The sequence below is a fragment of the Dromiciops gliroides genome, chromosome 3 (assembly GCF_019393635.1).
Source record: "Dromiciops gliroides isolate mDroGli1 chromosome 3, mDroGli1.pri, whole genome shotgun sequence".
Lineage (NCBI taxonomy): Eukaryota > Metazoa > Chordata > Mammalia > Microbiotheria > Microbiotheriidae > Dromiciops > Dromiciops gliroides.
Window position 1 is genome coordinate 460677107 of NC_057863.1, and position 23994 is coordinate 460701100.

Consider the following 23994-nt stretch of genomic DNA (forward strand, 5'->3'; position numbering starts at 1 on the left):
TTTATTATTATTTTAATTTTTTAATTTTAGTTTTTAACATTTGTTTACAAAAGATTTGCAATTTCAAATTTTTCTCCCTCCCTCCCCTCCCTCCGCACCCCCAGACAGCAGGTAATCTGATATAGGCTATATAATAACATTAAACATATTTCTGCATTAGTCATGTTATAAGAGAAGAATCAGAACAAAAAGGAAAAACCTCAAAAAGAAAAACAATAGCACCAAAAACAAAAGAAATAGTATGGTCCAATCAGCATCCATGTTCCACAGTTCCTTTTTTGTTTTTCTGGATTTGGAGAGCTTTTTCCATCATGAGTCCTTCGGAACTCTCTTGTACCGTTGAATTGCAGAGGAGAATCTAGTCTATCATAGTTGATCAACACATAATGTTGATGATACTGTGTATAATGTTCTTCTGGTTCTGCTCATCTCACTCATCATCAGTTCATGAAAGTCCTTCCAGGTTTCTCTGAACTCCTCCTGCTCATCGTTTCTTACAGCACAATAGAATTCCATTACATTCATATACCACAACTTGTTCAGTCATTCCCCAATTGATGGGCATCCCCTCAATTTCCAATTTTTTGCTGCCACAAAAAGAGCAGCTATAAATATTTTTGTACATGGGGGTCTTTTTCCCTTTTTTATGATCTCTTTGGGAAAAATACCCAAAAGTAGTATTGCTGGGTCAAAGGGTATGCACAAGTTTATAGCCCTTTGGGCATAGTTCCAAATTGCTCTCCAGAATGGTTGGATAAGTTCGCAACTCCACCAACAATGCATTAGTGTTCCAACTTTTCCACAGCTTCTCCAACATTTATTATTTTCCTTTTTTGTCATATTAGCCAATCTGATAGGTTTGTATGAGGTGGTACCTCAGAGCTGTTTTAATTTGCATCTCTCTAATCAATAGTGATTTAGAGCATTTTTCCTATGGCAATAGATAGCTTGGATTTCTTCATCAGAAAACTGCCAGTTTATATCCTTTGACCATTTCTCAATTGGGGAATGACTTGGATTCAAATAAATTTGATTTAGTTCCTGATATATTTTAGAAATGAGGCCTTTATCAGAAGTAATGGCCATAAAAATTGTTTCCCAGTTTTCTGCATCCCTTCTAATTTTGGATGCATTGCTTCTGTTTATACAAAACCTTTTTAATTTAATGTAATCAAAATCATCCATTTTGCATTTCATAATATTCTCTATCTCTTGTTTGGTCATAAACTGTTCTCCTTTCCAAAGATCTGAAAGGGAGACTATTCCTTTCTCTCCTAATTTACCTATGGTATCATCTCTTATGTCTAAATCATGTGCCCATTTTGACCTTATTTTAGTATAAGGTGTAAGATGTTGGAATGACATCAGTTTTAATGTGTCTAATGTGAGATAACAGAAATCTTGAAAACTGTAGCAATTTAATGACAGTTAATGACAGAGGCATTGAATCTACAAGAAGGAACATGGGAGTAGGAATGTGACATCATTTCTCTAGCCCTTTACTGAGAGAGGTTTCCCTGATTCTAGACAACTGATACTGGTTACTTAGACAGAAATGTCCTTAGAGCAGAGACAGGAAATTCATCAGTCCATGATAATTTGATAGAAATTCTCCTTAAAGAACTTCCAACCTACCTTGTTCTCCTCCTATGTTCACCAAATAGCCTTCTAATCTCAATATAATCTGATGTCACTAATGAATATATTCAAAAAGAGGTGGGACCTATGTGGCACAGCAGTCCCTCTTTACACACAAGTTGTTGCTCCCATTGTAAATTAATTTTTTGGCATTTTAGTTTATGGGTCAGGTTTTGTTTTTTAAGTTCAGGATGAATCAATAATAGGAAAGACCTTCATTATTAGGTTAGTAGAGAAATATGAGTTTGTAATCTGTACCAGTGTTGGATCTCCCAAACCAGTGAGATCCTGGGCCTATCAAAGTACTAAAGCAGGGGGCAGCTAGGTGGTGCAATGGATAAAGCACTAACCCTGGATTCAGGAGGACCTGAGTTCAAATCCGGCCTCAGATACTTGACACTAGCTGTGTAACCCTAGGTAAATCACTTAACCCTCATTGACCTGCAAAAAAACCCAAAACAAACACAAAAAACAAAGTACTAAAGCATTATTGTTATCCTCATTAATACTATTTCCCTTCCTTCCCAGGATGGACTTTTTTGTAGCTAATGGTGCTTAAGAGACATGAGTTGATTGAGTGGCTATATCATGGCTAGAAAGGACTTTAATTTTTTTTATCATCCATTTCCCTGCTTTGTTACTCTAACACTGATTATGCTATGAAAACCATCAACTGAAAGTAAAATTTTTTTAATTCCTGCATTTAATATAAATCTCAGCCATGCAATATGATGCTGACTTGTGACCAGAGCTATATCTAGGAACTTTGTGACTGGGGTAAACATAACAAAAGGTTCCTTCAGTTGGAATACAGGAGGGAAGTAAAAGAATTCCCTAGGGAAGCAATCTAGAGATCCTGAGACATGAGGGTCACTTGCTGCGACAGAGCTCCCTACATTGTTTCAAAATAGTAGCTTCTTATTTTAGCTACTCATGCTTACTATATGTTAAGCTGTTGTTTTCTATGCTACCAGAGGGCTGCTAGTGCACTCCAACGCTGCTAAATGTGGTGTCCTCTAATTTCAGTGCCCAGTCACCTTGCCCTAGTCACAGTTCTGGCTTAAACACAGCCTTCTTTTAACTGTAGAGCTATGTTTCCTCCTTTGACATTCCTCTCACACATTTAGACAGAGAAACACAGAAAGAAAGGCCTTGACAGAAACCAATGTTCTGATTTTTATGGAAATATAATTATCAATTATTGCAATTTTAGCATTTGAAAAAGAATAAAAACATTATGACATAGTGAGGGTGAGAAAGAGAGGGAGAGAAAGAGATAGATACAGGATGGGAGAAGAGAAGAGAGGAAAGGAGAAAAGAGAGAAAGAAGAAGAGAAAGAGAAGGAGAGGAAAGGAGAGGAGAAGAAAGGAGAGGAGAGGAGAGGAGAGGAGAGGAGAGGAGAGGAGAGGAGAGGAGAGGAGAGGAGAGGAGAGGAGAGGAGAGGAGAGGAGAGGAGAGGAGAGGAGAGGAGAGGAGAGGAGAGGAGAGGAGAGGAGAGGAGAGGAGAGGAGAGGAGAGGAGAGGAGAGGAGAGGAGAGGAGAGGAGAGGAGAGGAGAGGAGAGGAGAGGAGAGGAGAGGAGAAGAGAGGTAGTAGTATTCAGGTTCCAACTCTGACACATACTGGCTGTTTGGAACAAGTTAACTTCTCTGTTCTCTGGACAACTCTAAGACTCCAAGATGTTCAGAAGGTGCTGAAGTACATTGGCAGAGGAAGTTCCTCCCCAGAAGCCTGATGCCCCTGGGGAAAATCCCCAGCTCATTACCCATTTCCCTGTGAAATAGAAGACCAATAGAAACCCTTTTTATTGAACTTCCTAGCAGAGGAAAATCTTGGAGGAGGTCCTCCCCTCCTCTTCTACCAGAGCTTTATCTAGGAACTTTGTGACTGGGGTAAACATCACAAAACTTCCTCTGCCTACTTGAACCTGAGATCTGTTTGAATAAAAGCATTTTAGGATTTTCTAGTCATCAGATATTAGAAGGCCTAGAAAATAAATTCCACTAAATAGAACCATATGTTCACTCAGGAGAGAGGGGCATTTAATTGTAACACATTGTTAGCTAAAGAACAATTATGTAAGCCCAGCATAAATTCATAACTATTTAACACATGTACTCTATAGGAAACTCCTAGTTTAGTACAAACTTATACAACTATCAAAATATTTCCTATATTATGATCATAAAATTCTTAAAATTATCCTAAAAATAGAAAACACATAATTATTCCTGGAAAGAGGATAACAATCATTTAGCAACGAAACCAGTCTTAGGGGTAGGACGGCTTGTCTGTATACTAGGACATGTGGATTTAACAACTCCTAATACATAAGAGAATAAAAGAAGTGGAAAGAAAGGAAAAGCTTACTAGTGACTCCTTGATCTTTTAGAAGGATAGCATCCTCTCCATCCACAGAGAAGCCCAATGCTTCCCACAGCTCCATCCTTTAGAAGAGCAGAAAGCCAAGTCTGAAAACAAATTAGAAAAGTATGAAGAAACTATTCTATGCTGGGTTGGTAAATACAGAGCTGAGCATGCCATGAAGAAGGCTGGGGTTTAGTTCCAACCTCTGATATGTTTTTAAACTGCGTGACCATGGGTAAGTTCTTGAACTCCCTTTTCTACCTTTAAAAATCAAAGATAACAATCTTTGTCATGCACCTCACAGGGTTGTTATGAGGCTCCACTGATACAATGAATGTAGAATACTTTGCAAATACTTTTCAAAATGTTGTAGACATATGATTTGTCACTGTTTCTATTTAAAAACATTCAGGAGAGTGAGCTCTCAAACTCATGACACAACTGCTCTAAAAACATTCAGGACAGGGGGCAGCTAGGTGGTGCGGTGGATAAAGCACCAGACCTGTTTTCAGAAGGACCTGAGTTCAAATCCAGCCTCACGCACTTGACACTTTATGAGCTGTGTGACTCCAGGCAAGTCACTTAACCCTCATTGCCCTGTGAAACAAACAAACAAACATTCAGGAGAGGGCAGAATCAAGATGGCAGAGAAGAAAGGATACTTTTTCTCCTGGCTTACCCAGCAGACATCCTGCACATCAACCTAGAAAATGTGCCAGAGCAAATTCTGATTGGGAAAGCCAAGAAATGTTTTAAAAATACAATGACTCTTCATTGGATCAGAAAATTTAGAGCTTCAAGGGACCTTAGAGATCATGTAGTCAAATCCCCTAATTTTACGAATAAGGAATCTGTGGTTCAGAAGCATTAAATAAGTGGCCAAAGGCTACATAGCTTGACATGCATGAAATAGTGGAACTAAGATATGAGCTCAAGTCTACTTACCAGTCTTTGGAAACCAGATTCAGGACTCCTGCTGTTATCAGATGCCCTTTAAAGCTCTCTTCAAAGATAGTTCTTCATTACTAGCTCTAAAGAGTTACAAATAGCAGATGTTAAAAACAATTACATTTGTTTTGCCCCAAAGAGGAAAATGAGACTCCATCATGCCATAGTGAACAGATGACTCCTGATTACCTGAATTAGGAACACAAGATCAAAAGTGACATAAAACTTCAATAAGTTTCTAAAAGCTTCACTTCTGCTATGTTCTGCTCCCCTTTTACGAGAACCAAAGATAAGAAGTTTTTTTCCTGAAGGACTTTCAGAACTTGTTTCCTTTACTGATTTATTTGCCTATGTCTAATCGTGATTCTGGGAGCAGAGAGCAAGGTCCATCTATTTAAGATCACATAATCTAGTGGGCAATACATAGCATCTCCTATTTCTGTGACATATTCCTTGGCCTTGTGGTTCTCATTCTGAACAAAAAAGCAGTTGGTCCAACTCAATCTCATTTGAAACCAGGAAAGAGTCAAATGTTTTGGTTTTTTCCCCCTTTCTTCCCATTTTGTTGTGATAGATTTGGCTACCCTTTTAATGGGATGTTTTTCTGGCTCACTTGGAGTCTATGTGGGGAATTTCCATAAAGAAAGGCTGGCAGTGTGATATAGCAAAAGCATTGGCTCTGAAGTTAGAGGACCTTAGTTAAAAGCTGGGCTCTGCCAGTTATACACTGTGTGACCTTGGGCAAAATAGTTTACCTATATGGGTTTCAAGTTCCTCATTCATACAAAGCATCTATACTTGTATCAAAGTACAGTATGAAATAATACTTTGCATTTCTATAAGCAGTGGGTGAAAGTGTCATACATTTTGAGGTTGAGATAGCTCTAAAAATATGGGTTCTGTAAAGCTTGCTGAATGCAATATGGCAGGATAGACACATAGTACACCATTATTTCTTTCATTTACACCCAAAATGATTACAAAAGGGGAAAAAACTTGAACACAGTCACAGAAACTTGAGTCATTGCAGTTTTGTTGTGTGTTTTTTTTTTTTTCATGCCTTTTTCTGCCTACTTAATTCCGGAAGAAAGTGAGCATTCACAAGCTAAGGCCTTCTGCCTTGCCGAGTCTGCTTAAAAGTTACAAAGAGAAGATTGTAGAAGAAGAATTTGTACCAATAATCTGGAAAAGATTTGAGATAAATCAGGATTTAGTCAGCCTTTATCTTTTCCCCATGCTGGGAGTACAGGAGCAGCAGGCTCGCATCAAGATATCCTGGGAAAGTGTAGTCTCCCTGAAAAGACATAGAAGTGTTATGGATGGGCCTGAAGTCCTGGTACTAACTACTCAGCCTAGAAAGAGATCTTAGGCTGCTCAGTGAGAGACTAGTTAAGGCAGTCTTATTGTAGCCTAACTACCTCATTAGGACTATGTGGTTTTTCTCAGGCAAAACGAAGACTATTCTGTTCACTATTGGTTATCACATTCATCAATTGTTTGAAAAGAGGAAGTGTTTATACAGGATGAGAGCACTATTCCAATGACAGTACGATTATGGGTTCAGTCTGGAGTTGTACCAGTTCATTTTTCTCTGTTCAGAGGCCACAGAATATACCCACTAACCACAAATTTTTGTTTTTACCAACCTGCATCAGTTAACCCTGCCAAAGGGACTACAATAGAACATGGTTAACACAGGACAAAAGGTGATGTTAATGACTTTTGTCTTGGTGTCTCCAACTAGCTCTTTCTTCATCAATTGCCTCCACTTAGATAGAGGCTCCTCTCTGGATCCCTCTTTCTCAATTTCCCTTCCCTCTTTCAATTCCTAATCTCAGGAAAGGATGAAACTTTTTCACTAAGGTGCAAAAAAGTATCAATATTTTATTTTAATCTATCCAAGAGTCTTAAGCCAAATAAATTATTGTTGTTAAATTTTAGGCAACAATAAGAGAGAGAAGGGAAGTTTTAATTCTTTATATGGAGGAACAAGAAGCGTCCCCATGTAATTATACTGCTTCCTTCACCTTCTACTGGGTATGACATGGATAGATATGGATAGAGCTAAAATTAAATATACAAATTTTTTAACCACTTTCTATGTATAAAGCACTATGCTAAGTGCTAGGGATACAGAGTTTGCTCTCAAGAAGTGTAAAATCTAATAAAGGAAAACAGCATGTATAATATAATGAGACCCTGGACTTACTCTGGCAACCCACAAACACATTAGTAGGAGAAAGATCCAGAGAAAGGTTCTATCTTTCTCCACATGATTCTAAAGGAACTGCTGATGGGTTAAAGTAATTCTCTAATGCCTCTGTCTTGAGACCTAATCTGGTGTACTTTCCCTAATATCAGTTGGAAATGTTAAATAGTTCCTAATATCACCAAAAATTTTCTGTAATTAGAGCCCTGATATCATTTACCCAAATAATATAATGTAGCTTTTACAAAGGAATATTTACTTAAGGAGAACTATAGCAATAGTACTAACATCTCCTCCCCCAAGTCTGTTGACATACTTTATCCTAGATCACTTTAGTCTCTATGGATACTGAGCTCAAACTTAAAGCAGCTTCTACAAAATATTTTATCACCAAATTTACTTCAGAATGTGGCATATTTAATGGAAGAGTCATCTCTTCCTCTTGACTACCTTCTATCCATTGTAATGCTAGGACAATAGGTCACTCACCCAGGACTTACAGACTCTACTTGTACATAAAATCTATCATTTTCTCCAGCTCCTGGATTTATGATATTTTCCCAACTTTTCAGTGCTTACCAGGTTACAGGCTAGTCCATTATTCCTTTACTCAAGAGCACAAGAGGTGAAACACAGAGGCAAAGAAACAGATGTCCATATTCATAACCACATATAGACTCAGGAGATTAAGGCCCAGTGACTTTCACCTAACCTGCAGGCATATAGCATAAATCTTTTTGATCACAATCAGAGAGGAAAAGGAGAACAGATCATACAGTTAATGACTCATATATGCATTTTCTGTTCCAGCTCAACAGCCTATGAAAAGGCTCATTTTCCTCACATTCTAAGCAAATCAGAAATAATACCTGCAAGTGCTCTGAAGTCCCTGTAAGGACTATATCAGCAGAACGTAATGTGCATGTTCAGAAAAACTGGACTCACTGCCCAAATCTTTCCCCTCCTACCCTGCCTTTAGAAATAACTAAGAAACCAGGAAGAATAGGATCTATTCAAAGAGATAAGTTTGACAGGATACTATGAGCAAGAAGGAGAGACTACTTTTAAATAAGGGGAGGGAAATTTTAGGAAAGTCTTCATAGAAAAGATGGCACCTGAGCAGTGTGTTTTTTAAAAATGACATTTTAACTTTAGAAGATGGCAGAGAAGCATCCGAAATAACATAACCAAAGACCTAGAGTTTGGAGAGGATAGAATGAGAATGGAGGAACCAAGTAGTCCAGTTTAGATATGACAGTGAGTATAGTAAATCACTGGGCAAAAAACATGATCCCTGTACTCAAGGAGCTCAATTCTAATTGGAAAGATGACAAGAAAATAACTTTTTACATTATATAAATAATGGAAGGTAATCTCAGAAGAAAAACACTAATGGGGGAGTAGTAGAAGGGAGGGGAGGAAAGAATTCCTGCAGATGGTGGGATTTGAGTAGAATCTTAAAGAAATTCAATTAAGCCAGGAGGCATGAATGAAAAGGTTTAGTTAGGAGATAGAATGATGTGTGTGAAGAACCACAACTAAGACAATGCAGCTCTGCAGGAGAGTAAAATGGGATAAAAATGGAAATGGAGGAAGAGGCCAAGTTATAAAGACCCTTAAATGTCAAAGAGAGGATATTTTATTGGGCCCAGGAAGTAATAGCCAGACAATGGAAATTATTGAGTAAAGGGTCAGTGACATGGTTAGACCCGCTCTTTACAAAAATCACTTTTGGCAGCTAAGTGAAGGATGGGTTGGAGTGGGGAGAGACTTAGGATAGGGAGACCAGTTAGAAGACTGTTGCAGTTGTTGAATCATAAGCAATGAAAGGTACCAAGATGGTAGCTATGTGAGAATTATAATGGAATGTATCTGATAGATCTTGTAAAGACAGAAAAGACAAGGTCCGACAGCTTATTAGACAAGTAGGGTGGTTAAGAAGAAGATAAGGATGACAGTAACAATGTAAGCCTTGGTGACTGGGTGAATGTTGGTTCCCTTGACAGTAATAGCATTGTTGGGAAGAAGGAAGGTTTACAGAGAAATATAATGATGTGCAAAATCAGTTGGTGATACCAGACTATAGCTCAGAAGAGAGATTAGGGCTGGATATATAAACCTGGGAATCATCTACATAGATGATAATATAATCCACAGGAGCTGATATGATTACTAATCAATATTAGAAGGCCAAAATCAGACAAATGGGGGATAACAATGGTTAGCAAGCATAACCTGTGTAAAGTTCCAGAGAAGGAGACTGATTAAGGATGGACATACAAGCAAGAAAATCAGGAGAAAGCAGTGTCAAAAAAAATCCTAAAAATTAAAACACATCCAGGAAAAGGGCATGATCAAGTGCCTCAGAGATGTTGAGAACAATTAAGACTGAGAAAAGACCATTACATTTGTTGATTAAGAGATAATTGGGGGAGCAGCTAGGTGGTGCAGTGGATAGAGCACTGACCCTGGAGTCAGGAGTACCTGAGTTCAAATCCGGCCTCAGACACTTAATACTTACTAGCTGTGTGACCCTGGTCAAGTCACTTAACCCCAATTGCCTCACTAAAAAAAATAATAATAAATTAAGAGATAATTGGGGGGCAGAGTCAAGATGGCAGAGGAAAAACTGTGACTCCCCCAAGCTCCCAACAAACCTGTCCACACAGTCCAAAAATAATGCCATAAGACAACTCCCAGAGCAGACTAACCCACAAAAGAACAGAGTGAGACTATCTTCCAGCCAAAGACAGCTTAATTAGGTAACTGGGATCACCTGCTATTCAGGCTGAGAGAGGAGCCTGGGACAGACTGTGCTTCCAGGGCCTCAGAGTCTTCAGCAGAATCAGCTTTTTCTGAGGTTTCCCTCAGAGACTGGTAAGGGGGGTTTGATGGTTGGCTGGGGCGAAGTGGCTGTGATCTCTTCTGAAGTTGGGGAGGAGCACCCATGTTCTGAAACAGTGGGCTGATTCAAGTGGTGACAGCCCAGTGGGAGAGGGGAACAGGCACACCAAGATTCCTACCATAGAGAATCAGTTTTCAATAAGACATCTGCTTCTGGATCAAGATGAGTAGGCAGAGAAAGTAGCATAGTATAGAAAGCTTTTTATTTTGGGGGGGGAGGAGTGGTAAGGTAGACCAGAATACATCCTCAGAAGATGATAATAACAAAGTCAAAGCTCCAACATCCAAAACTTCCAAGAAAAATATAAAATTTTCTCAGGACATGGAAGCACTCAAAAAGGACTTTGAAGAGAAAGTAGGAGAGATAGAAGGAAGATTTAAAGAGGTGGAGGAAAGAATCGAAAGAGAAATGAGAGTGATGCAGGAAAGTCATGAGAAAAAAGTCAACAGCTTGAAAAGTCAAATGGAAAAGGAGATACAAAAGCTCTCTGAAGAAAATAATTGCCTAAGATTTAGTATTGAATGAATGAAAGCTAGTGACTTTATGAGAAATCAAGATACAGTAAAATGAATCCAAATGAATAAAAAATAGTGGGCAATATGAAATATCTCCTTGGAACAACATCTGACCTGGAAAATAGATCCACTAGAGAAAATTTGAAAATCATTGGACAACCTGAAAACCATGATCAAAATAAGAGTTTAGACATCATCTTCCAAGAAATTGTCAGGGAAAATTGTCCTGGTATTCTAGAAGCAGAAGGTAAAATAGAAATTGATAGAATCCACCGATCACTTCCTGAAAGAGATCCCAAAAGGAAAACTTCCATGAATATTATAGCCAAATTACAGAGCTCCCAGATCAAGGAGAAAGTATTGCAAGCAACTAGAAAAAATTAATTCAAATACTGTGTAGTGTGGGGACAGCTAGGTGGCACAGTGGTTAAAGCACTGGCCCTGGATTCAGGAGGACCTGAGTTCAAATCCAGCCTCAGATACTTGACACTAGCTGTGTGACCCTGGGCAAGTCACTTAACTAACCTCATTGCCCTGCACAGAGAGAGAGAGAGAGAGAGAGAGAGAGAGAGAGAGAGAGAGAGAGAGAGAGAGAGAGAGGTAATATTCAATTGATCTTTCTGGTCAGCTTTATAAAGATATAAAACAAATACTGTGGAGCTACAGTAAGGATAACACAAGATCTAGTAGCATCTATATTAAAGGACCGGAGGGCATGGAATATGATATTCTGGAGGGCAAAGGAACTGGGACTAGAACAAAAAATCACCTACCCAGCAAAACTGATTTCATTGAAGTCCCATTTAGATAATCTTTCAGGGAGGGGGAGGAAATGGGACTTCAATGAAAAAGAGGACTTTCAGGCATTCGTGATGAAAAGACCTAAACTGAATAGAAAGTTTAACTTTCAAATACAAGACTCTAGAGAAGCATGGAAAGGGAAACAGAAAAAATAATCATGAGGGTTATTAATGGGTTGAACTGTTTGCATTCCTACATGGGAAGTAGATACTTCTAACTCATAAGATCTTTCTCAGCATTAGGGCAGCTGAAAGGAATATACTTAGAGGGCACAGGTGTAAATTGAATATGAAGGTGTGAGATTTAAAATTGTATACTAGAGGGGCAGCTAGATGGTGCAGTGGATAGAGCACCGGCCCTGGAGTCAGGAGTACCTGAGTTCAAATCCAGCCTCAGACACTTAACACTTACTAGCTGTGTGACCCTGGGCAAGTCACTTAACCCCGAGCTGGCCATGTCCAACTCCAGTCAGCGTCTGTCTGTGTGTCGCGCCATTCCTTGGACCAGGAGAGCAGGCAAGAGATCTCACTTCCGTTCTCTCCTTGCCTTTTAAGCTCACACCCCAGAAGTGGAGTGCTTAGCAGCCGGGCTGGCGTGCATAGCCCATGCATGGCCGCCGTCGGTCTCCTCCCCAAAAGGGTGGTCCTTCAAAAACTGACGTCTTTCCGTATTCACTAACTGACTGTTAAAAAACTTTTTACCACAAAGGGATGACATCTTTAAAGCAATTATTTTTTTGTTTATCCTTGTTTTTTGTGGGGCAGGCAGGGTGGGGTGGCTTATGTCTGGGGCCATATTTGGACTCGGGGTCTCCTAGGTCCAGGGGTAGGGTTTTGTCCACTGTGTCACTTAGCTGACCCATGATTACATCTTTAAAATAAAGTTAAGGGGTAAGAGGAATACACTGGAAGAAAGGGAAAGGGAGAGGTTTACTGGGGAAAAGTAGCTCACATAGAGGAAGCAAGGAAAAGCTTATGGAGTGGAGAGGAAGATGGGGGAGGAGCAGAGGAGTGAGTGAATCTTATTCTATTCAGAGTTGGCTCAGGTAGGGAATAACATACACACTCAATTGGGTATAGTAATATATTTTTAACTGAGGGAAAGTGGGAGGGGAAGGAGATAAGGGGAGGGGTAGGTGAAGGGAGGGAAGATTAGGGGAGGGGGCAGTCAAATGCAAAACACTTTCAAGGAGGGATAGGGTGAAGAAAGATAGAAAATTGAGTAAATATCAAGGGGAGAGAATAAGATGGAGGGTAATACAGTTAGCAATAGTAACTGTGAAAGAAATGAAGAGCAGGATGATATCAGAAGGACGTATGAAAAATTCAAACCATCAATAGAGGGAGAGCTGATGGCATCTGAATACAGATTGAATTCCAGTTTTATTTGTTAGTTCCTCTTTCTAAAGTTATTTTGTCTGTTTTCTTTCACAACCTGACTAATGTGAAGATGTTTTGCATAAATGCACATGTATGACCTATTGAATTGCTTGATTTCATATGGAGTGTTGAGGAGGGAGGGAGGAAGAAAATTTAGAACACAAGGTTTTAAAAAATCATTGTGGAGGGGCAGCTAGGTGGTACAATGGATAAAGCACTGGCCTTGGATTCAGGAGGACCTGAGTTCAAATCTAGCCTCAGACACTTGACACTTAACTATCTGTGTGACCCTGGGCAAGTTACTTAACCCTCATTGCCCTACAAAAACAAAAAAAAAATCAATGTGAAAAATTAATTTTTTTTATTTTTTTACATGTAACTTGGGGGAAATTCTAAATAATTTTTTTAAAAGAGTTCATTCATAAGCCTGGAAAGAGCAGTTTCAGTTGAATATAGCATAAGAAGGAAGAGGGGAAGAGGAGGAAAAAGAAAAGGAAGGGGGAGGGCAAGGAGGAGGAGGAAGAGGAGGAGGAGGAGACAGATCTCTCAGAAAATGGCCTCAGTTTTTTGAGTGAAGTATGAGGTTAAGTCTTCCTTTGAGAACATCGGGATAATGGGTATCCAGATAATCTTGAGGAAATATGAAAAGTTTGGGAATAGCCACTATGATGATTAGGATATTAAATTGATTAGGGATGTGGGAAAGTTTTGCCCTGTTACAGGTGAAGTCCATTTGAGATCATGTAACAGAAATTTGCAGTGGTCCCAGTTATGTAATTTTCTCCAGTTCTATTCAGAAGCACATGAATAGGAGCTAAGGGTGCAGATAGCAATAATCCAGATTTGGAGTGTGAAAAGGTGTGAGGGCAAGGGATTTGAGAGTATAGTATAGAGTTGAACTCATTCAAAAAGGGATCAAGATAGGGAAGAGAGAAGTAGCCAGTGTCGGCATGGTGCTGTGAGGAAGATCTGAGGGGTGGAGAGATGTGTGGTCTGCTATGACTATGCAGATAAGACCTAAAGAGCATTGGAAAATGGCATGTATAAACTGATCTCTTGTCTCTCTAGTTTTCACATTTAAGCATCTTATCTATCACAGATCCTTCTTCCCCATGGTTATACTATTCAGTCTAGAAGCATTGGCAGAAATCATCTATCTTCTGTCTCTCTCTGTGCCTCTGTGTCTCTATGTCCCTGTCTCTATTTCTATCTCTCTTTGCCCTGCTATCTCCCCCATTCTCCCTCCCTTGATTCCATTACCTAACGTCTTCACTTACCAGACTTAAATTCCATCTCTGACTAAACTAATTGGACTAAAGCATGTCCTAATCAAATTAGATGAAACAAATTCAATTCAATTGACTGATGACAAAATCAGTCAAAATAGGAAACTTTACTATGTTACAGTCAACTGGGTAAACCTGTGGGTGTGATTTTATGAAAATCAAATAGAGGGGCAGATAGGTGGTGCAGTGGATAGAACACCAGCCTGGCTTCAGGAGGACCTGAGTTCAAATCCGACCTCAGACACTTAACACTTACCGGCTGTGTGACCCTGGGCAAGTCACTTAACCCCAATTGCCTCACCAAAAAAGCAAAAAGAAAGAAAAGAAAAGAAAATCAAATAGAGAAATGAAAAATCGATGAGAAAGAAAAACTCATTTTCACTTTTTGAACTGACCAGATTGAATGTTCCTAATTTTCTGTCTTAATTTTCAGGCTTTCCCCTGCCTTCCACCTACCTGTACTACTTTTATTTCTGAATTTGGCCTCTCCTCTTGAATGAAAACTGCAAGAGAGCTATTTTTTTAAATCCATAATATAAGGGCATTAGGAATTTAGACCTAAGCTCCCCTTGAAATACGATGTAACAACTTTCTACCTTTTTGTTCTCTTTTGTTTTTTGAAAATGATTTTGGTTTTATTTATATAGGGAACTATGATTAGAAAACTCCCTCTACCAATGAAGATCAGCCTCTAATCAACCACGTATAGTCTTAGTTACCTGAGAGTCCTGAGAAGTTAAGTAACTTGTCTGGGTTATATAACTAATATGGCTCCAAGATGAGGCTCAAATCCAGAACTTTCTGACCACAACACTAGGTCTCTAGCCATTTTTATAACTATGCCATTATTTTAACCTTCAATTCATAATAATTCCTCCCAAGTCCCATTGATTTCCATTGCCCTTGTTTTGTATCTTCCTTCATTAGATTATCAGTGAGGGCTGGCACTGTCCACTTGCTTGTATTTATATTCCTGGAGGCTAGCATAGTGAACATGCCCAAAATATGCATGTAATCTACCTGACAAATGGGAAAAAAAGCATGAAAAGATTTTATGAACCATACATCACATCTCTTAATATAGCCTAGGATTCTATTAGCTCTTTTGGCTTTCCAGATCACATCATTGACTCATGTTGAATTTGTAATCCATTAAAACCCTCAGATCTTTTTCAAATGAACTCTTGTCTAGCTGTATCTCTCTATCTAGTAATTCTGAAGGTGATTTTTTGAACTCAAGTATATATTTTTACCACCATTAAATTTCATCTTCAATTTTGTCTAATATTCTAGCCTGCTGCTATCTTCACAAAGCCTACCTCTGCCTTAGCTCTCCTTCCCAGCTTTTTGTTTTCTGAAAATCAGATATGCAAGTCTTTAATGACTTTAAGTCGTTCATGATAATGTTAAACAGCAGAAGGGCCAACTGCAGATTCTTAAGGCACTCCACTTGAGACCACCTTCTAAGATGACATCATGAGATCAATACTATTAGGTGTTAGGGTGATAAAATCTTCCAATTAGGAAAAAAATTAGTGATCTTGTCCAACCTCCTTATTTTGCTTGTGGGAAAGGTTAGCTCCAGAGACATCTCAGTAGCAAAATGCCTCCTGCTGACCTTAAGTTTAGACTATTTTCCCCTCCTTCTATGACAGAAACTTCCTCACATCAGCATTTAATTTAAGTTCAGGCCAATTAATGGATTAAACTTTAAGAAGGTGATTGACACATCTGTATATAAACATATATGCTCTATGAGCCTCAGTTCCCTAATCTGTAAAATGGATGTAAAAAAAAATATCACCTCATAGGATTGTTAAGGGGGATCACATAAGATATCCTATATGTAAAGTTGTTTGAGAACCTTAAATAGTCTTTTTTTTTTTGGTGGGACAATGAGGATTCAAGTGACTTGCCCAGGGTCACACAGCTTGTAAGTGTATGAGGCCAGATTTGAACTCAGGTCCTCCTGAATCCAGGGCCAGTGCTTTATCCACTGTGCCACCTAAGTGTCCCAAGAACCTTAAATAGTCTTATAGATGCCAGCCACTATAATGATGATTGACATGACCTCCTTCAGATGGCTGTTATGAAGGAAGTGCTTTGTAAGCCTCTAAGCTCTTCATAAATGCTACTGTTGTTTTATACCATGTTATAGGGTCCAGCTCATGGGCAATGAGCTGGATCCAGAGTTGAATAAATGGAGGCTATACTGAACTGCTTTTAGGAAACTGTGCAGTGCTTTTGATGCTCACATGAAGCTCTCTGCTCCAAAGTCCACCAATTAACACTAATATTCCCCTGCTAATGAAATATAACAATGAATCACAAAACACTGATTTCAGATGGATCACAATTGCAGGTGACCTCAAAGGTGTGCAAGGTGGTTTAAAATGCCCTATGCTCTATTGCTAACAAAGTTGCATGCAAAAAGTGGGTGAAAGAAATCATCAGTGATATGTACTACTAGAAAAGGAAGTGAAGTAGAGAAAGTAAGGCAATGACAGATGGAGAGTTTAAATGTTTTTAGTACCCACCAGATTTGAAAAGATCTAGAAGAAGACCTCCAAATACTTGGGGGAGACTGTCTTTAGAGCCTTTATGGAAAGACATGGATAACAGTGGTTCAGAATGAAAAAAAACATGGGTGGAAAAAAAGGATTCCTCATGTCAATAAGATGATGGCTCCATTGAAGGCAGAGAATGAACTAATTATGTTATCTTGGGCAAGTCACAACTTCTCTGGGATTCAGTTTCTTCATCTATAAAATTAAAGACCTCCCTTATATATTAAAAAGATGATTTCTAGAAATCCTTTTACCACATTAAAAATACTCTATGGTGTAGACTATTTCATGTGTTCAAAGAAGGAATGTCTGGCTAAATTGTAAGATGAAGAAAATATCAGTATTTTCAACATTTGAAGTAGACTATATAGTGCCTTCATTTCTCCCACTCATCTAGCAGCCCATTCTCCATATTTTCTCTTCAATGGATGTTGGTTTGGATAGGCTTGTGAGTTTTGTTGTTGCTGTTTAGTCATTTCAAACTCTTTATGACCCCATTTGGGGTTTTCTTGACAAAGATACTGGGATTGGTTTGTCATTTCTTCTTCCAGCTCATTTTACATATGAGGAAACTGAGCCAAACAGGGTTAAGTAACTTGCCCAGTGTCATATATCTAGGAAGTGTCTAAGGACAAATTTGAAGTCAACTCATCTTCCTGACTCCAAGCCCTGTGCTCTAACCACTGTGACACCTAGTGACCCAAGTTCTTCCTAGGGATCTCCAGACTGGTCATTCTATTGTATTCCCTAAGGATAGCACCTTCTAAGGAGCAGTTCCATATAGAAAAATAATGGGGGTGGGGTGGGGTGGGGTGGGGTGGAGTGAAGGTAGAACAACTTCTTTATCAATAAAGGATATGCAAATAGACATTTGGTAGCATTCAATCACTTGAATTCTTCTTACCCTACCCACTAACCCATTACCCATTATTATCGAGGTGCCCTGCATTCATGAGACATCCTAATTACCAGATAGACAGATGAATAGATAAAGTTTTAGCTAAAACTCAAACTACTGTCTTGACATTCACTGTGGTAAATATATCAATATTCTCATTTCACAGTAGCTTTTCCAAAGCAGTATGTTAAATGCATCTAAGCACAAGTTGACTGTCCAGACCTATTATTAGAACCCATTGCCAACCTTCTGGGGCCTAACTTAGTTTCTTCATGCCATTCTTCCACTTCTTTTTTTTTTTTTTTTACAAAAAAACCTCAAAGTGGCTTATGAGAGTCCTCAGGATGGTTTTTGCTTTTGAAATCACTCTCACTAAATCACACTTTGGTTGCAGTATTTTGTGTGAAATAACTCACAAATAAACCGATGACAGCTCCCTTAAGCTCTATACTGGCTCAAATCATTTCAGATAACATTCCAGGGAAGATATATTTAGGTTTGAATAATCCCTGGCTTGTTCAAAATGACAGGGAGGATGTGCCTAAGCTTGGTGCAGAGAGCTAGTTTAGACACTGAGATTCCCCAAATTCACCTCAACAGAATCAGGGCAGAAAGGGGCAAGGCTGAAGTTTTCTAGATAATTAAATCAAGGCCTCATTTAATTGAATCCCTTGTAGATGCAGAAATGTTCAACTATTCCTTGGTAATACCTGGGGTCTATAATCAGGGAATCCTTAGAATCACTCCCAGTTCCTTTGTTTTAAGATCATCCATCAGCTCAGGGTCCCCAAGAGAGGGAATTGCCCAAGAAATGCTGTATCATACAAATGAGAATCATTCCTAATTGGAAAACATCAAAGGAAAGGAGAAATAAAATATACAAGTGGTGATATTTCAAAAGGTCATTGGATCATATGTTTGGGTTTGGGAGGTACTTTTCAGACCATCTAATTCATCCTCCTTATTTTATATGTAACAAAACTCAGGAACAGAAAAGTAAAGTCATTTACTCAAGGTTACATAGATAGTTAAATAGTAGAACCAGGATCTGACCCCAGGTTGGGTGACCTCAAATTCAGCAATCTTTCCCATGGCTTGGGAAAAGCCAACAAAATACTCAGAGTTGATTCTGAGGAATATCTGCCATCACAGACTATAATAAGATGGTGGGCTCCTAGATTTAGCCCTAGAAAGGACCATGGAGGTCATCTAGTCCAGCCTTCTCATGAGGAATGTCCCTAGATAACTTTAAAGATAATTATTTTGGGAAAAGCACCTTCTAATCTATACTCCATACCTGCAATCTTCATAACAGACAACTCTGACATGGTATTGAATATCCTCTGTTTGTTTGAGGTAAACCACCATCAGAGTGCATTGTTACCTAATTGATCTTCAAGTGATTAAGGTTGTGCCCAGTTTGGGTAGTGTCAGCACTGCATACAAGGCAAATCACCTGAAGCCTGAGGATATTGCTTTATGATGTCATCCAGGAGGAGTGATACAGGGCATGACTGGTGCTGCCATGTGCTATCAGAGCAATGGATGCTGATTATCTTTCTTTGACTGAGGGAGGAGGAAACCTCAGGTCTGATATGATGAAGACATTGGTTGGGGAAACCTGTCCATCTTTCAATGAAGAAGCCTTCCTAAACTATTCCATTTTTCATTGATTTTTTTCCTACTTCTGAACTCTGATAAGATAGTTTCTATAGTCCATAATGCCCCTTTTGGTAATGAATCAACATCATAATCTTTGTTTGGACCTATGACTTCATGAAGAACAGAGATCTCTTGGTGTGGAAACTCCCTCTATCCATGCACATTAACAACTAGTCTAAGGGGCAGCTAGGTGGCGTAGTGCATAGAGCACCAGCCCTGTATTCAGGAGGACCTGAGTTCAAATCCGGCCTCAGACACCTAATACTTATTAGCTGTGTGACCCTGGGCAAGTCACTTACCCCCAATTGCCTCACCAAAAAAACAACAACCAAAAAAAACAACTAGTCTATAAATTTTAGTTTTAGAATATTACCTAAGGTCACTGAGAGGCTAAATCCAATAAATCCAATCCGATAACCATTTATTTACTTACTATGTACTAGGCATTGGGGATCATATCTTTGCTAAATATTAAAGGCCATATCAGAACTGAGATCATTCAAACAATATATTGCTTTTTTATTTAAATGTTGCTAAATCCAATTCTTATCTCCAAGTAGAATACAAACTTTTTGACAATCAGGACTGCAACATACTTCTTCCCTGCCAACAAATAGAATATTGTATTTTATTGTTATTGTTGAGTCATTTTTCAGTCGTATCTGACTCTTTGTGACCCCATTTGGGGTTTTCTCATCAAAGGTACTGGTGTGGTTTGACATTTCCTTCTCCAGCTCATTTTACAGATGAGGAAACTGAGGCAAATAGGGTGAAGTGATTTGCCCAGGGTCATACAGCCAGTAAGTGTCTAAGGAAAGATTCGGACTCAAGAAGATGAGGCTTCCTGACTTCAGGCCCTGTACTCTATGCACTGTGTGACCTAGTTACCGAAGCACATTGTACAAAGCTATGTAAATTTGTAGCAAATTAGTCTTCCTAGCAGATAGTGTCCACCTTGAACTAAAGGGGGGAAAAAACTTCACTTCTTCTAGTGAAACATACTAGCCATATGGCCATAGGCATATAGTAAATAGTAAATCTTATTCTAATACCATAACCCACTGCTTCTTAAATTGTTAGTCATGACCCCAAATGGGATTGAGTAACTGAATGTGGGGGTCTGAAAACTGTAGCAACAGTAAAAGATGATGTATGCCTATTTTACATACCTATATACCCAGGGTCCTGTAAAAATTTCTCAGGCGAAAAGGGGTTGTGAGTAGAAAATGTTTAAGAAGCCCACTATAACCTACAGGCTGGATGCTTATCTATATTGGGGGAAGGGGTTTCCATACTGGGAATTCTCAACAAGGGTAAATTTGCAGGATTAGACAAAAAAGGCAATTTATATACGTGTGAAATGAGAGATTAAATGGTTGCATACCAAGTGCTCACCACAACTTTACTCATATTGTTTTGATTAAATGCCATGGCTTAATTCTCTCCTCTCTCCCCACCAAAAAAAAAAAAAAAAAGGAGCAGGGAAGAACAATTAATTAATCTGACATCATAAGGGACCTGAGTACCATAGCACTGGACTTGGTGAGAAGGCCTGAGTTAATATTTGACCTTATACACTTACTAGCTGTTTGACCCTGGGCAAGTCACTTAACCCTGTTTGCCTCAGTTTCCTCAATTTTAAAATTTGCGTAACAGCACCCATCTCATAAGATGGTTGTGAAGATCAAATGAGATAATATTTGTACAGGTCTTACTTAGCATAATACTTGACATATAGTCGAAGATACACACAAACACACACACACTTATTCCTTCCTTTGTAGGATATACATATAATATTAATATTCCCTCCCTTCCTCCTCTCCTTCCATCTCTCCCTCCCTCACATACCCAAACTAGAATACCCTGGTACAGTGATTTATCAGTTATGCCAGGCCAATGCTGTGACTATAAAATTCAGGGAAATGAAGTTTGTGGTTAAAAGGTATCTGAATAAAATCTTATCGTGTTCTTAAAGCACATTTTTGTAGAAAGGAAAATTGGTAGAGCAATATAAGCGTCACTGTGGTTTGGGGCAGACACCAAAGTTTCTGCCTTCCAAGTAGCTTGGAACTCTGGAACAATGCATTGTACTATTGAAGTCCTATTGTTCCCTGAAACAATGTTTGCTTGATCTGTGTACCATCGATTACAGATTACACAACTGTTTACTTCAGTTATGTGCTGCAGCACAGATCAAACAGAAAAGGAAAGTCTAATACATTTCTCAAGCTTCTTTGCCTTGTACTGCTTCAATGGAGCTCACAGACAAGTGGGCATTGCTAACATAAATATGAAAACATGAAGTCCATCCAGCAAAGTTATTAGTGTGTATCTTAAATTTTTTAAAAAGCAGTGGTTTATCTATCTTTAGTAAGGCCTTTTTCCTTAAGAATAAATTTAAATTTTTTTTAAAAAAAGGAAAAAGTCAATTAACATTGTCAAGCTCTCATAAAATAAATTTTTGCTTCATAGTAAACCTTTTTTGAATTCAGAGAATTTACATTTTAGTTTTGAATACTTAACCAATGGCCTTTTATTTGTTTTAGTCATTCCCTGGTACTAAATTCAATGCTGTGGCCACCATATAAACTCCTTCAGATTATTGGGTGCCATTTAGTCTACTGCCCTTCATATAGAATCAACAAAATTGGTAGGGAATAGAGAGTCAAATCTTCCTTGGATGCTTAGTGGCTCTGTGACCCTGGCCAGGCTGTTTGATCTCTCTCAGCCTCTAAAATAGGAACAATTATAGCAACTCCCCTGAAGGATAGCTGTGATGATCAAATGAGATTGCATGGGTAAAGCATTTTATAAACCTTAAATCAGATAGATAGATAGATAGATAGATAGATAGATAGATAGATAGATAGATAGATAGATAGATAGATAGATAGATAGATGATAGGTAGGTAGGTAAATAGATAGGTAGATAGGAATAATATATAAAATATATATGGAATATATATTATATATAAATACAATAAATAAGGAATAATGTATACACATATATACATACACACACATATATGCATGCTATTTGGAGTCTAAATTAATGATTTCCTTGTGCAGAGAATCTCTAACATTTAAAGTAGGTCGAAACTGCCAAGAAAGAAAAAAAACTGGACTTTTCTAAGTTTATTGAAAGAGAAGATGGTCTTCAGGTAAAACGCAGGCACTAGATGTTTGGATTTTACAAGCAATTTTTACAGAAAACTAGGAAAGAACCAAGAGGAGTAAAGGGGCCAAAGAAATAAATCAGTCTGAAGGAGTACTGAGTGCAAAATGCAAAAATGAGAGCAGATACGGAGTTAGAATCTGAAAATGCCAACAAAGAAGGTACAACTGTATTTTCAAAAGCCTTTTCAGAGGTGTAGGAGGAGAAACTAACTGATAATGTCATATAAGAAGAACCAACTGAGGGCTCACATTTTCAGGTAGTGACTGACTAATGGAAGAGAACAGAAGTGTCAATGGAAAGGAGAGGGGGTGAATGAGAACCACTGGATGTGTGTGAGAAAATGTTGGGAGTTTGGGTGCAGAATAGGAGGAATTAATCTATGAATGGAGAGGCGAAGAAAAAGATAGACAGAGATTTGGATGAGTTAGTTGAAGATTGTAGACCCAGTGGCTTTAAGGGGCCTTGGGATTGGAGAGTATGCAGCAAGGGGTTGTTCTCTGTTCTGGAATTATACCTCCTCAACCCAAGATGATACCAGTATTGGGGAGAACTAATGAGAAAACAAAGTATGATTCTCTGTCTGAAAGGCAAGATTCTGATTTCTGGTAGTCCTCATTGGCAGCGGGGAGGGAGGGTTGAGTGGTGAGAAACAATTAAAAAGCTAAGGGTTAATAGGATTGTGAAAGAACTATCCCTAACAGTATGAAAGAGAAATATGAAAAAGCTTAACAATTTTAAAGGAGTTGGGAGGGAGAGTAGCTTTAAGACAAAAAGAACTAAATTTGAGTAGTGATGAAACAACAACGGGAAAAATCACTGACATTTTTGGAATCAAAGGACTTGGCTCTTTGATTCCTGGTTCTGCTATGTACTAACAGTATGACCTTAGGCAAGTCATTTATTTCACTTTTCTGGAGCTGACTGTATTAATATAATGATGGGTCCTGTCATGTAGAAACATAAAATATTAGTATCATTTAGTATATTTAATAAATTCAACTAGTTGAGTCCCACAAGTGAATCATTCAAGGGTATGTTAGAAAAGGCTTTAAGAAAATTATATCTTTCTCATAAGGACAAATTTTAATGCTACTCCCAGTTAGTATCAATTTAGTTTGCAATAATATCCTCCAGAATTGGAAAAAAGAAACTTTTCTTTTTAAAAAATTGTAATGTATTTATTTTATTCTGAACTTAAGAAATAAAACAATTATTTCCATAACAAAGTGAAACAGAAAAACAGAATTACACCTAAAATTGCAGAACTTTTATGTACAACTTGCTATTCCTTTCAAATATACAACAGTTATCATGTAACTTTCTTTTTTTCTCTCCCAACTTCAAGATGGCAACCATTAGACACAAATCTGTGTGTGTGTGTGTGTGTGTGTGTGTGTGTGTGTGTGTGTGTGTGAGTTCTTTTCTGGATGCAAACATCATCTTCCTTCATAGAATCTTTGCTGTAAATTTGGGCATTTTTAATAGTCAGAATGACTTGGTCACTCAAAGTTTTTATTAAAACAATACTATATACAATGTTCATTTGGTTCTGCTCATTTTATTCTTTGTTATTTCATAGAGGTCTCTCCATGCTTTTCTAAAATCACTGAGCTCATCATTTCTTATAACAGAGTAATA

General features: G+C 38.3%; 1 long non-coding RNA gene across 1 annotated transcript in view; it reads right to left on the reverse strand.

Annotated features, from left to right (window-relative positions):
- Positions 1-226: 226 nt before the first annotated feature.
- Positions 227-23994, reverse strand: part of LOC122751166 — a 36831-nt gene continuing 13063 nt past the window's right edge. The window contains exons 2-4 of the long non-coding RNA XR_006355776.1: positions 4951-5036; positions 4009-4109; positions 227-493 (exon numbers count right to left, since the gene is read on the reverse strand). This is a non-coding gene — a long non-coding RNA (uncharacterized LOC122751166). The remainder of the gene's footprint in view (positions 494-4008; positions 4110-4950; positions 5037-23994) is intronic.